Source organism: Mus musculus, chromosome 8 (assembly GCF_000001635.26).
Source record: "Mus musculus strain C57BL/6J chromosome 8, GRCm38.p6 C57BL/6J".
Lineage (NCBI taxonomy): Eukaryota > Metazoa > Chordata > Mammalia > Rodentia > Muridae > Mus > Mus musculus.
The window spans coordinates 20,261,200-20,275,457 of NC_000074.6; the positions used below are offsets into that span (position 1 = coordinate 20,261,200).

Consider the following 14,258-nt stretch of genomic DNA (forward strand, 5'->3'; position numbering starts at 1 on the left):
TGGCAGCATCCAGGCAGGCATGATGCAGGAGGAGCTGAGTGTTCTACATCTTCATCTGAAGGATGCTAGCAGAATACTGGCTTCCAGGTAGCTAGGATGAGGGACTCTTCACAGTCTCCTGGCACAAAACTGGAGACTTTCTTACTGGTCAGTGTTTCCCAAACTGTGTACTTTGGAATTTTTGCTTCCCTCCAAGTGGTGGGTGTGTTTGGGGCTAAAAGATCCTAGACAAAATAAAAATAATAATGTTAGCAAACAAGGGCAAATATCTCATGGAGACTTCCATACCAGGCCTTCCCTCCAGCCATACAAGTTCTTAAATCAGTTCTGTCCACACCGAACTATTTTTATTGAAAAAAAAAATCACCTCTTCCTTTGTACACACCCAGGCTCACAACACCCACTTTCTCCTCCTGAAAGGGTTTTGGTTTTTCCATGTCCTGATGGAGTGAGACCCTGGAGCATCCCAGTCCTGAAATCCTTTCTGAACTCTTGTCTGGCCCCAGCTCCTTGAGGCACTAAACACCTGGAATAATCCATACACCTCCCCAGACATCTGAAAGCCAACCCCTTCCTCCAGCTGTTTGTCAAAGGAATGTCAGTTAGCCCTGAGGGTAGGAAGAGCTGTCCCTCCTGGTGAGTGTCCATCATTTTCTGTGCAGCCTGGGACCCTTATCTCCAGTTCCGTTTAGTTGTTCTGAGGCAGGTGGCTCACGTGTTGAACTGTGTGACCAAAGACAGCCGTGAACTTCAGATCCCCCTGCTTCTTATCTCCCCAGTGATGCAGTTTCCAGCGAGCACCACCATGGCCAGGTTTTAAGAAGTGCTGGGGATCAAACCTACGGCTTTCTGCATGCTAAGCAAGCATCTGGGATTATCATCCCAATCACCAGTCTTTAAACTCCTTCACAAAGGAAGCCTTTTGTAAATTAGACTCAGTTCTCAGAAACGTCTGTCTCACCACTGGCCGCTAGATGGCGACGTCAAAATTCTTTTTCTTCTCCCAAATGAACTCCTGTGGAATCTCACGGGGTTTTGTATTAAATAAAGGAATAGTAAGATGGGGGAAGGAATGTCAACATTTAGGACTATTGCCCCCTCCTTCCTCCTCAGTGCCATTCTTCATTCAGAGATGTTTCTCCACCAGGGGACTGACCTTGGAGGCCAGTCCTCCCCAGCAGGGATCTAGTTCAGGGTGCACACTAGGACGCACTCACTCAAGCACACAAGCACGCACACAAGCAGGGACCTTTAAAGCCAGTGAGGTCCAGCCATCCCATGCTAAGTAGATCAGAATTTCTAGATATGCACCCCCTTCCCTAGTGCTGGGGGAAAGAGCCAACCCCACCCCACCCCCAACAATTCTACTGCAGCCCAAGGCAAGAGTCACTCACTTCCTGGGACCCTGGCGCCAAAGCCTGGTAGGCCTTCAGGATTTGCCAATGTTGCTAGTCAACCCAGGCTTTCAGAGTCACCTTAGAGAGGGAGAAATTTCTGGAATTCAAGGTGCTGGGCTGCCCCGAAAGAGGCTGACTGGTTTTATTTCTACCTTTTTTCAGACTGCAGCACCAACTTCACACCCAACAATTCAAGCAAGTTCTGATGGTAACCAGGTATCTAGGGCAAGTTACAGGTTCAGTCCCACAAGGTCAGCTCCAGCTCTGAACCAGTGGTTCATGGCAGCCTGGGCGATTCACACTGAGAACAGACCACAATCACAGCTTTCCTTCATTTCCTGAGACTGTGGCTCCTTCCAACGGATGCTGTAGTTCAAAACATGGACCTTTGGCGATTGAAAGATAAGCAGAGGGTCTCTCAAGGCCTCTCCCTGAAGTAGGTCATAAGATCATCAGCAAGGCCTCCCCTCCTGAGTGCAGTCTGCTGGTGCAAGGCTATAATCCCAACACTAGGGAGGTAGAGGCAAAAGGATCAAGAGCTAAGGCCAACTTGGGCTACATAGGGACATTCTATCTTAAAATAAACAAAAAGAAGTATTCTCCTTATATGAAGAGCAAAGGAGGGCCATTATTTCAGGAGAGACTCAGAAAGGAATCTGAACGCACAGGCCTGGCAAGACTCCCTCAGTTAATGACCCTTGGCTTACATCTCCATTGTCCACCACAGCTCCTACAACTATCCACACTCTGGCAAATATCACCCTAAAATACTGAGGTTTCCCTCCGCCATTGGTTCTTCGTGTCTGTCACAATGTGAAACTTACAGCAAATGAGCATTCATCTTTATCTTCCTATCGCTGTTATAGGATCTCAGCCTATATAGGCTGTTATAGGACCTAAAATGGGAAGAAAAATACTTCTTTTCCCCTTTAATATCAAAATACAGCAAAAATAGATAATTTGGACTTCCTTAAAACTAAAAGCATTTGTATTTCAAGAGATACTACAAATACAATTAAAAGGCTTGGGGTTTAGTTGAAAACATTTATAATTACATATTTAATGAATTTAATGACAGACTTACACCCAGGACACTTTAGAAGAAGGAGAAGGAGGAGGAGGAAGAGGAAGAGGAGGAGGAAGAGTAGGAAGGAGGACAAGGAGAGGAGAAGAAGGAAAAGGAGGAGGAGGAGGAGGAGGAGGAGGAGAAGGAAGAGGAGGAGGAGGAGGAAGAGGAAGAAGAAGAAGAAGAAGAAGAAGAAGAAGAAGAAGAAGAAGAAGAAGAAGAAGAAGAAGAAGAAGAAGAAGAAGCAGAAGAAGAGGAAGAAGAAGAAGAAGAAGAAAAAGAAAGAAGAAGCCGCTGATGCTGATGCCACCCAGTGCTAGAAATTGAATAAAGGCTTCTCCCATGCTAGACAAATACTCATCCACTGAGCTACCTTCTCAGTCCCTGCAAACTCTTTAACACCCAGCAATGAGAGGGCAAACAACCCAATTAAAACTTTAAAAGGCAGATGATTTGAGTTGCTATTTTCCCAGAGAAGCTATGCATATTCATATACATATGAAAAGTCCCTGGTGAGATGCAAATCAAAACCAAAATGAGATGAGACTTCGAGCCCACCAGGAACAGTCCAATAAAAAAGATAACAGCCTGCATTCCTGAAGAAGCAGAGAAACACCATCCTGAAACATCATAGCCTCTGCTTGGGAAAATAGTTTGATGAAGCCTATAAAGATTCAAAATGGAGTTGCAAGTTCGGTGATTCCGTAAATCCACTGTTAGATCTGCAGTGCTGGAAGAATTTAAAATGTTCACACAAAAAACACTGCACAGCCATGTTCAGAGCAGCCTTACTCATGATGGTGAAAGGGAGGACAGGACCCAGATATCCATCAGCTGATGGATGGACCAACCAACTAGGGTAGACCCATACAGTGACCATGCTCTGTAGGGGTACTGATGCATGCTACATCACCATAGCCCTTGAAAACATTGTGCAGTGTGAAAGAAACCAGTCACAAAAGGCCACGTCATAAACATGAGACCATTTGTGTGAAAACCCATGTGACAGAAGAGAGATTACCACCAGGGGCTGGGGGAGGGGTTGGGATTCTTCAGGAGGTGATGCCAGTATTCTTTAAGTACTGAGGATCAGTGAGTACACACACACACACACACACACACACTGAATCCTATACTATAATAAAAGGATGAGCTTCATATATGACTTCCAGTCAATAAAGCTGTTATATATATATATATATTTATATATATATATATGATTTATTTGTTTATTTTATGTATAGGAGTATACTGTCTGTCACTCTCTTCAGAGACACCAGAAGAGGGCATCAATCAGATTTTATTGCAGATGGTTGTGAGCCACCATGTGGTTTTCTGGGTATTGAACTCAGGACCTCTGCAAGAGCAGTCACTGCTCTTAACCACTGAGCCATCTCTTCAGCCCAAAGCTGTTATGTTCTTAACAAGGTAACATATTAGGCTGAATGTAAAGGAGTCTGGGACAGGGAGATGGCTCCATCAATAAGGTGCTTGCTATGCAAGTCTAAGGACGTGAGCTCAGATCCCAGCACCCACATAATCCCAACTCGGAGGTGGACATAGATGGATCCTTGAGGCTCACACTGCTCAGATAATCAAGCCCAATCAGTGAGCTCCAGGCTTAGTGCAAGACCCCGTGCCAAAAAGAAACAAAAAGGGGAAAGAAATATGACACCCAATGTCAACCTCCAACAAGTGGGCTTCTCCAGGGCAGAAGAGCTTAGTGGATGAGAGCAGCAGGCCCAGGGCTTCCTTAACTGCAGGATCTTCCCCCTGGTGGCCCAGGCTACCTCCATCTACTTTTGGAGTGACTGAGTCCAGATCTCACAGGCAACTCGATGAGTGACAGCTCTCTGAGAACTCCAGAAACTCCAATAAAGGCTCTCTCCTTCCTTGTTTGTTTTGTTTTGTTTTTGTTTTTGTTTTTATTCAGTCTGGGATGCCAGCCCATAAGCTGGTGCTGCCCGTATATAAGATGGGCCTTTCTCCTTAGTGAGAGCTCTCTGGAAACCCTCTCACAGTCACATCCAGAGGTTTGTCTTCTAGGTGACTCCAAATCTAGTCAAGTTGCCAGTGAAGAGGAACCATCACAGAGCTCTGGGGGCAGGCTTTGCCACTGGACAGATGAGGACTAGAGTTGGGGGGGGGGCGAGGGGCTAGGAGAGGACTTTCCAATGGGAATGGGAATCAGATAGACTAGGTGAAAGGTGTTGCATTTGGGCTGAGCATTAAAGGGTTGGGAGGCCTTGGCTGGCACAGTGAGGAAGGAAAATCATCCCAGAAGCAAAGGACAGCTTGGGCAAAGGCTCAGAGGCAGGAAGCATGTATGGCTACCCTGGGCTGATCTACTGTGTTTAGCAAGGCCAGGCAGACATATCCAGGAAGGAGCTTAGTTGGAGCTAGGCACAAGTACATGAAGCAATACTTGGTGCTGTAATAGATTAGATCTAACCCACACTCCCAAGGCCATCCTATCTGAGAGAAGTTATAAAGCCTAGGACACAGAGTCACACAGTAGGACTTGTACTAGGAGCCTCAGAATAGCTTCTGTTATCAGAAGCATCATATGAAGAAAAGGAAAATTTTGGAGCAGCCAAATCTGACTGCAGAGAGACTATGGGGAGGTTTGCTGCCACCAGGCAACTTCTCCGAAGGAGATCTGCTCCCTGTTCTTCAGCGACACTAAGCTCAGGCAGGAGTACCAAGTAGTCAGCCCACACTGGCAAAAACAAGACAAAACAAAAGGGCATCAAGAGCCAGGCATGACTAGTGTAAACCCTGTGAAGTCAGTATCTGAGAGACTGAGGCAGTAAGATCATGAGTTTGTGCCCAGCCTGCTGGGCTATTTGGGGGGAAAGGAGGAGGAGAAAGTGGAGGAGGAGGAGGAGGAGGAGGAGGAGGAGGAGGAGGAGGAGGAGGAGGAGGAGGAGGAGGAGGAGGAGGAAGATGGAAGGAAGGGATGGAAAGAGGGGAGGAGAGGAGGGGAGGGGAGGGGAGGGGAGGGGAGGGGAGGGGAAGGGAAGGGAAGGGAAGGGAGACAAGACCAAGGCGGGTAAGACAAGCTAGTAGTAATGATGGTCATACAAGATACAGCTGATCACTTGGCTCCCAGGCAAGGCAGCAGTGGGCTAGGAGCGGCTGGGAGGAATGCTGGGAGCCCCACTCCTGAGTGCACGTAGGCAGAGTGGGGCATGGGACTCACTCCTGGAGACTCTGTGGGGCATACAGTCCCTGGGGACCCTGAAGATCCTCCCTCAGTGTCCCACCCCTCATTCCCATGCTTGCACAACTCCAAGACCTCACTGAGGGAGAACTCCACCTGTGCTCCACACCAGGCCAAGCACATCAGGGAGACACACCTGGCTAGGAGAAGAAAGAGGAGCCAGGGGGTGAGCTAGTGAATCCTAAAGCTGGTACAGAGGAGGCGGGGTCAGAGAGAAGATCAAGGGAGCTCTGCAAATAAGATTAAGATCTGAATGCAGGAACTGGAAAAGCATGGGCAGACCCCAGAAGGTGTAGTTCCCATGCCTTTATGCCCAGCACCTGAAAGAGTAGTAAACTCAGTGCTCCAAGGTATGCTAATCATAAAACAGATAGAGACATTCCTCCACCCACAAGCTTCCTGGGTTCAAGGAGTGTACATTCAAAGAAAGTCACCCTGACCCACCCTGACCATTGCTGGAACCTGCAATGCAAATATACTATCCTTAGGGGCTCTTAGAAACTGTCTTGAGAGTTAACAATTACCAGGTATTCCTAGTGACGCCTGTGACTTTGTACTACCTTGTGACTCTTAACTGGTATTTTTGGTATTTTCCAACAACGCCCTTCCCACATCCTTAAGTCGTGGTTTCTTCCTTTAAATACCCCCTAATCCAGCTACTCGGGGCGCCATGGTCCTCTACCCCTGCTTGGTGTATGACCATGGGCCCGAGAGCGCTCTTGAATAAAAATCCTCTTGCAATTTGCAGCAAGACCGTTTCTTGTGGGTGATTTTGGGGTGTCGCCTCTCCTGAGTCAGAACGTGGGGGAGTCCTCACGTTGTGGGTCTTTCACACCACCACTGATGAAACCAAAGGCATCCCCTTCCTGCCCTAACGTTGAATGCCCACACGGTGGGAAACTTTTATTAACAGAGAATTACTGTGACCCGGAAGAGTTCCACTGACACAAGGCCTAAGGGCAGGAAAGCCTGGCAGGTAAGAAGCTTCCCTGAGAGTGAGGAAGGCCTGTTTCGGAATTGGTATTGTGCTAACAGCAAGCTCTCAAACCTCAGGCAGTGTCTAATTCCTAGCTATGGTTTCCTGTCTGTGTAGCAAGGCTAACAACAACTAACCACAGGCTTGTCTCAGGGGGCTAAATGAGGAGCTCTAGGAGGCGGCGGCAGCAGCAGCAGCAGCAGCAGCAGCAGCAGCAGCAGCAGCAACATAGTGTTTCATAGTCTGTTGTGATTTCAAACAGTTCTATGCCGGCTCCATCAATGATATTGTATGTGACTAAGCCATTTTCTCCAATGTCTGGGTCTTCAGCCTTCACCCTTCCTACCTCCTCCCCCAGGGACAGCTGCTTCTGAAACAGACATCTGGTACACGCCTGAAAGAAAAAGACATCTACTTTTATTTTACTTTTTATTTGGCAGCTGTAAGACTTCAGATTTCATTGAATCCCAGCAAATTTCTCAAAGGGTTTAAAATTGAACTTTTTATTGGTAGACGCAGAAGTGAAGTGGATGGATGGGAAGAGGATCCCAGATGGCCAGCATGCAGGAGCAATGTGTTCCTTCCAGCATGACAAAACAACATTGGGGTCCTGGTAAGATGATGAGGTCACCCACAACACGAGAGAAAGGAAAACAGTGACAAGGTCCTATGCAAGAGTCCACATACTGGAACACCTGAGGCTTCCTTTTCAGGGTGTCCCACAAACTAATGCCAAAGATTCCTTGAACTAATTGCTCAAAGAAAAGCAGCCACAGAAGAGTAAATTTACCCCCTGCTTAAAAAGGTTTCATCACTTCATATTTATTTTAGAGACAAATACAAATCTTTCAAGAATCTTTCTTGAGCAAAGAGATATTTCTCTCATCTTACTCTTCATCCTTTGTACTAGGTAAAGCATGGAATGCTCTGGAAGCTTTTAGACAGTCAACTCCCTTTATGTTTATATTTTTCAGAAATAAAGAATGGTGCCACACCTATTTATATTTATGTTTACAGTATTTATTTCTCATGAATGCAAATGATGATATATTACTCTTTTAGCTCTGAAGCTAAGTAAAGGAAGAGTTATCATTCTCAACATGACATTTAAAAAAAAGAGAAAACAAAACATATCTAGATACACTATGATGTTATAGGCTAAGTAGTATTGTATGGTAAGGGATAAAGGGAAGTAGGGTGTGTGTGTGTGTAAGCGTTTAAGCTACACAAATGAGTGTGTAGTTATGTATGTGATTATGCTCTATACGAGTTAGTGTGATATGTTTTATGCTCTATACGAGTGGGGTATGATATGTTTTTCTATGACAATGTATGTGAGTGGACACCTATCATGGTTAAGTATGTGTAGATGAGAAGGAAATCGGGATTTATTTTGGACAAGGTAGAGACAGAAAACTTTCGTTGGAAGAAATCTGAACTCCAGTGAAGAAAATGAGCAAGACAAGTGTATGAATATGTGGGCAATAAGTGTCACAGAACAAGGAACAACAAATGTCAGAAAGCCTCAGGTGAGGCTGCAAATTCTGAAGATTCTGAAAATGTACAGTGGGACTTCTGTTACGGGAGAATAACAGTAGGACGGAGGCATGTAAACGGCATTGCTGAAAATAGTCAAGATGTTGAGTTCCATTTAGGGAAAGCACTAGACAGTTTTCAGTAAAGGAATGAGCTGTAGCACCATCATTTGACACATTTGAAAAGCAACCTGTCTAAGACACACTATGCGTGGGCGGAGGAACCCTCTCCTGCAGTGCTCAGCCCACTGGCATTAGGGGACTCCCCTAGACTCTTCCTTTCCTCTACTGCAGCTATTATATGCTGCAGTGCTGCATTCTTTTCGTGATTATACTGTACCCATTTTCTACCTAATCTTGTATTGTATTCACAGGCAAGGCACAGGGAGTGTGACTTTCTGTAGAAATGAACAATGTATAACAATGTTCAGAAGATCTGTTGCAATGTAATTTTCTCCAAATCTCATTCAAGCCCATGACTGTGAAATATTAAAACTGAAATATAAAATTTCTATACCACTCTATATAAAAAAGGGCATTAGTGGACATCCATGAATAAGTCTGTCTACCTACTTTTCTGGCATATGGAACAATTGTACATTGTGCAAATGGAATAGGCAGCTTTGACTATGTTGTATGTGCCTCAATATTATCAAAGATGCATACCTTTCCATCTGACAAGGAATAGCATGGTTGACCCATCTCTTTTGGAGTCCTCAAGAACTAATATGTGTCTCAGGATCCTCTACCATGATATCTTCATTTGGTAGATTGTTATCTTGGGTAACTTTGAATAACCATAGTGCCTCCTTAATTGGTATACTTAACTGACTTCCTTTGGGTTTATTATTTTTTATATTGTGTGTGTGTGTGTGTGTGTGTGTCTGTCTGTCTGTCTGTCTGTCTGTCTTTGAGTGTACGCTATGTGTCTGTCTGTCTGTCTGTCTGTCTGTCTGTCTTTGAGTGTACACTATGTGTATGTGGGTGTCTGCAGAGACCAGAAAGTGTGTCAGACTCTCTGTAACTGGAGCCATGGGTGTTTTTGTCATTACTGGAAAGCTCAGAGTCATTATTTTTGTGTTATAACTCTGGACTGCCCTTTGCACATACACACTAAAATATGATTCCAGAAATTCCTTAGTCCCCTCAATGTCCTTTCCCTAGGAGCCAATTATATCTATAAAACATAGGCTCTTTTTAGATATTTATAACATTAGTGACCAGATATTAAAATTAGCAGCTATCATTAATTTCAATATTTCAATACCACTGTCTCCAAAGAGTTGTTTTGTTTGGTGCTAGAGTGATGGCTCAGAACTAAGACCGTATGTTTCTCTTCCTGCTGACCAGAGTTTGGTTATTCCCACCCAAGTCAGCTCACAGTCACACATAATTACAGCTGCAGGGAAATCTGACAGTCCTGGCCTCTGTGGGTCCCTACAGATAGGAAACAACCACATATAGACACACTCATAAACACATAATTAAAATAGTAAACCTAAACATTTTAATGATGTATCTTACTTTTAGGTATGCATATGCCTGTGTCTATGTGGCTCTGTGACTAGGAATGCAGATACAACGGAGACCATAAGAAGGCTACAGGTCCTCCTGGCCCGAATTTCAGCTGTTCAGAGCCAATAATATTGTTGCTAAGAACCTAACCATGGATTTCTGCAAAAGAATTATATACCCTCAACTGCCAAATAATATTTTCCCTCAGTAACTTCATAAATATTGTACAGTATTCAAAATAACAATGGCTGAACAATTATTGCCGGTTTTTTTTTTCAAATGATATAAAAATTAGCACTAGCTGGATTAATCTGAATAAAGATTGTATTTAGGTTAAATGCTAGGGTATCATCTTCTACAAGGATACTAGTATAGCTCGTATCCCACAGGCCCCTCCAATGTTACTTTATGGTCCTCTCATAGAACTGTGAGGTCTGGCTGAGCTTTACTGCTATGCTGGCAGCCTTAAGGCTACAGGGAAAGAAGTCCCATGGCTTCTGGTATCAGCTCAAAAAATGGTCACGGAGTTCTCATGATCAGAACTCAGCCACAGAAAGGCCCATGTGGAGAGGAAGCACAAGCTAATCTCAATTTGCCAGGCTTATAAGGAATCTTAGAAGTGGGTTTTTCTGCCACAGGAGAACTGCCCTGCTGATGCTGGAGTGACAACAGAGTAGATATTTCTCCTATGCTCTGTACAAAATAAAGTCAAGAAACTAATAAGTGATTGTTACTTACAATCATCAAGATGTGGGGGAGATTTTTTATGGAATGATAAGCATCAGATCACGGTTCTGTTAGCATCAGTGAAGAACACTGAGACAGAGGAACGTTAATTGATGACTGCCTTTTATGATTAATACCTAATAAGTAAAATATCTCAAGACTCAGATATTCTGGTCTCCAGAGTTACACAGTTTTAATGACTTCCTTACTTCTCATGATCTCTATACTGTTTAACTTTCCTCGGTGTGTTTTTAAGTCTTTGCTATCTTGTTCTAGTTTTTTGCAAGAATCACGAAAATGATTCTTGGATTTCCAGACTCTTCCTTTTGAAAGCTGGGTAAATTAGGAGTGAAAGAAAAGATGAGGCTCTCGCTGAGCAGTGGTCATTATCAAAGACCAGCTTCGACTCTTTACTCTTTGGAAACTTTGCTGAGTTGTCGTTGACATCAGTCAGAGTGATCGTCACTCTGGTTGTCCCTGAGAGTCCACCCATGTGTCCACCCATGTCCTTAGCCTGGATCACCACGTGGTACTCCTCCTTGGCTTCTCTGTCCATATTGGGAAGGGCTGTCCTGATGATTCCTATCAAACGAAAATTTAAAAATCACAAATATTCATTTATGACAAGATTTAAAAAAATATGTTACATCCTGGGAACCTAAAGATACATAAAATATAGCCTGCTCAAAGACAAGTCATTTTAACATGGCAAACATAGCAGAAAGTGTTGAAGATAACACCTGTGTATTATCAAGCAAATAATAAAAATTACTTACAACATATTAGTTTTCTTTTCACTCTGAATGCAAGTAACAATGTCTTTCCTCTCAGACACAAGAATCCTGAAGACTGGAATGACAAGAGCCTATTGTATGAAAAGTCATATCTGAATCTATACTTCAGGACTTCTAGCAAAAAGCTTCAGAAATCAAGTCCTACATAAACTAGTAGAAACATCACTATGGGGTTGGAGAGATGGCTCAGCAGTTAAGAGCACTGACTGTTCTGCCGGAGGTCCTGGGTTCAATTCCCAGCAACCACATGGTGGCTCACAATCATCTGTAGTGGGATCCGATGCACTCGTCTAGTGTGTGTCTGAAGACAGCTGCAGTGTACTCATAAAAATAAAAACTAAATAAATCTTTTTTTTAAAAAAAAGAAAAGAAACATCTCTTCAGCTCATATTAGGTTTACAGAGGAGGCATAAACTTGAACACATTAAATAGGTACTATTAATTTTTTGAGTGAGTGAACAGAGGAGTTAGAAAGATGAACAAAACTTGTGCAAAAATTCAGTGGACAATCACATGTCCTGAATTACTGAAAAATAGGATAAATTCAGGATTGAAATATTCATGACCTCTGTATATTTAAACATGATGTTCATAAAAATATGCTTACTTACATCTCTAGGGATCTTATGGAAGCTTTTACACTCAGTGAATAAAGCAGTATTTATAGTGTAAATACAAAGAGCAAGGAAGAAGTGCTGGGCTATGTTACGCAGCATCACTGAGCCCAGTGTTGAGGTGTTTCTTTGCAACATCCTAGGACTTATGAGACATCATGTTCCTTATTGGTTAGTTTCATGGGTTCCAACTGTTAGTCACTAGCCTTGGTTCCCTGAGAGAAAAAAAGAAGACTAGAGTTTTTACTATTTTAAGTAGTCTAGATGAAATCCCACATTTATCCTTAGTTTACCCAAAGACTAAAAGCAAAGATCTCCATGAAACCATAGACAATAACTCCACAAGCTGTTGTTTGAAGTAAGAATATGAAAAATGAATTAATATGTATTAGGTAAGAGTTAAGAAAGCATATAAAAAATAATAAATTAGGAATTCATGTAAAAGTTGCAAATTGTATGAAAACCTTTCAAGAGTACAGAACATATTAAGTAGGAAGGAAAAGTGTAATACTGCTGCAGAAGAACAATGTTATAGGACTGTAGTGTTCACTCTTGTTGACAATCAAATTAGTGTAAATGAAGCGAAACATTGTTTTAGTTTCTGTTGTATACTGACTCACTTTACTGGTCTGCTCTTTATCTTACAGCATCCTTTGGGAACCTATGCTCACAGCAGGAGATTGGGAATGTGCTGGATCTTCTAGTAGGGTGAACATTTACAGTTACTCCTGACACTTCTTAGTTTACCCAGTGGTCTTCCAAGGATGTTTTAAAGGCTAACACTACTTTGTAACAACCTTCGATCCTTTTAATATGGATCCACAAGTCAAGGCATTTCCAATTCATAAATTTAATTTTAAATATTTGTAATTATCATCTTAGACACTAATAAATGTGTATTATTCCATTCATCCATATGCACAGAACATACATAGGCCATCTCGTACTAACTGCCAAGTGGCCCTTTAGTTCCGTTTTAATTTAAGGAATTTTAAAGCCAAAGCAGTTAAATGACGAGGCATAGACTCCTTGTTTAAAATAAGTCGTGACTTACAAAGATGATGTAATCAACCATACCTGTTTGGGCCTCCACTGAGAAGTAGGGTTGTCCTTCAAGGATGCTATACACTAACTTGGCACTTTTTCCATAGGTGGGATTATCTGCATCAGAGGCTGTCACTTGGATAACTGATGTTCCTGAATAAAGGGGGGTCAGGGGGAGCAATTAGCAACATCCAATAAACTTTGCAAATTTCATTGCTGTTTACAGAATTTCATTTAAAATGAAGACCTGTAAGGAAGCTCACAATGACTCTACATGATCTTATTGTCCTATAGTTCAAGTGCAGACCACTCCTCTCCCTGCCAATCTTCCCTCTCTAGTTTCCTTCTTCTATTTCTTTTTTATCAGCAAGGTCAAACTAAGGTTTAAAAGGAAACTTTCTACTTTCACAGTTCTTCCTGGTTGGTTTGCTATTTAAAATAATATGAACATTCTTGTCAAATACTCCTAGAACCATGTGAATTCACTGTTTAGTATATCACATAATCAAATAAAAATCTCTCCTGAGAGTGCAATAAATGGTAATTAATGAAGAATGGCTTTTCATGAAAGGAAAGAGGGCACTTTCCCATCTGTGACAATGAACAAATCATTTCACTGTTGCTTTGCATGCAAGAAAATTACTTCTGATACTAAATTTTAATTAATTTGTGGCTATAAATATTCTATAGAATGCTGTTCCCCAATGTCATGAAAATTACATGTTTCCCTCTCTGTAGGTAGGGTCTGTATCCACGTCACAGAAACGATCAGTGAGGGATCAATACGATCTAAGACATTCCTATGTCAGAAGACATGAAAATCAGGGGATTAAGGAATGGGAGGACCTTTTTTTCCTTTACAAGCTCTACTGTCACAATAAGCATCTGAGACATGCCATGTTGAGCTTCAACAGAGAGGGAAGGAGGGAAGAGGCAATTATCCAGGATGCCTCTGTCAGGCACTGTCTGAGGTAAATTCCAGGTAAAGTGCCTCCATTCTCTGCTGGACATTTTGGCATCTGTTTTACTTTGGGAAGATTTGGGATGAGAAATATAACATCTTAAAATCCCCTTTTCATGTTGTTTGTTGTCACAGCTGGGAATCTGTCATGCAGGGGCATCTAGCAAGAATAAAGCCCAAGTTTCCCCTTTGACATTTCAGCAGAATGGTGGGAGGGAGGTCCTCCTGGCAGGGTACAGAACCTGTTTACACAACTTACAGGTAGCTATCCTTTACTTCTGAGGGTTTTCTGTGACTTCTATGAGAAACGCAAGACAATGTTCACTCTTTTTCAAAATCAATTTTCTATACCCACTGTCTTTTGTGAATGTCTTCCTACAAAGTAGGGATTATTCTAGAAAATGGGT

The 14,258-nt window shown here is 42.7% G+C and overlaps 1 pseudogene across 1 annotated transcript in view; it reads right to left on the reverse strand.

Annotated features, from left to right (window-relative positions):
• Window positions 1-7,086: 7,086 nt before the first annotated feature.
• The window catches only part of 6820431F20Rik (RIKEN cDNA 6820431F20 gene), a 29,147-nt pseudogene continuing 21,975 nt past the window's right edge, over window positions 7,087-14,258 (reverse strand). The window contains exons 4-5 of the transcript NR_030708.1: window positions 12,924-13,043; window positions 7,087-11,020 (exon numbers count right to left, since the gene is read on the reverse strand). The product of NR_030708.1 is annotated as an RIKEN cDNA 6820431F20 gene (transcript). The remainder of the gene's footprint in view (window positions 11,021-12,923; window positions 13,044-14,258) is intronic.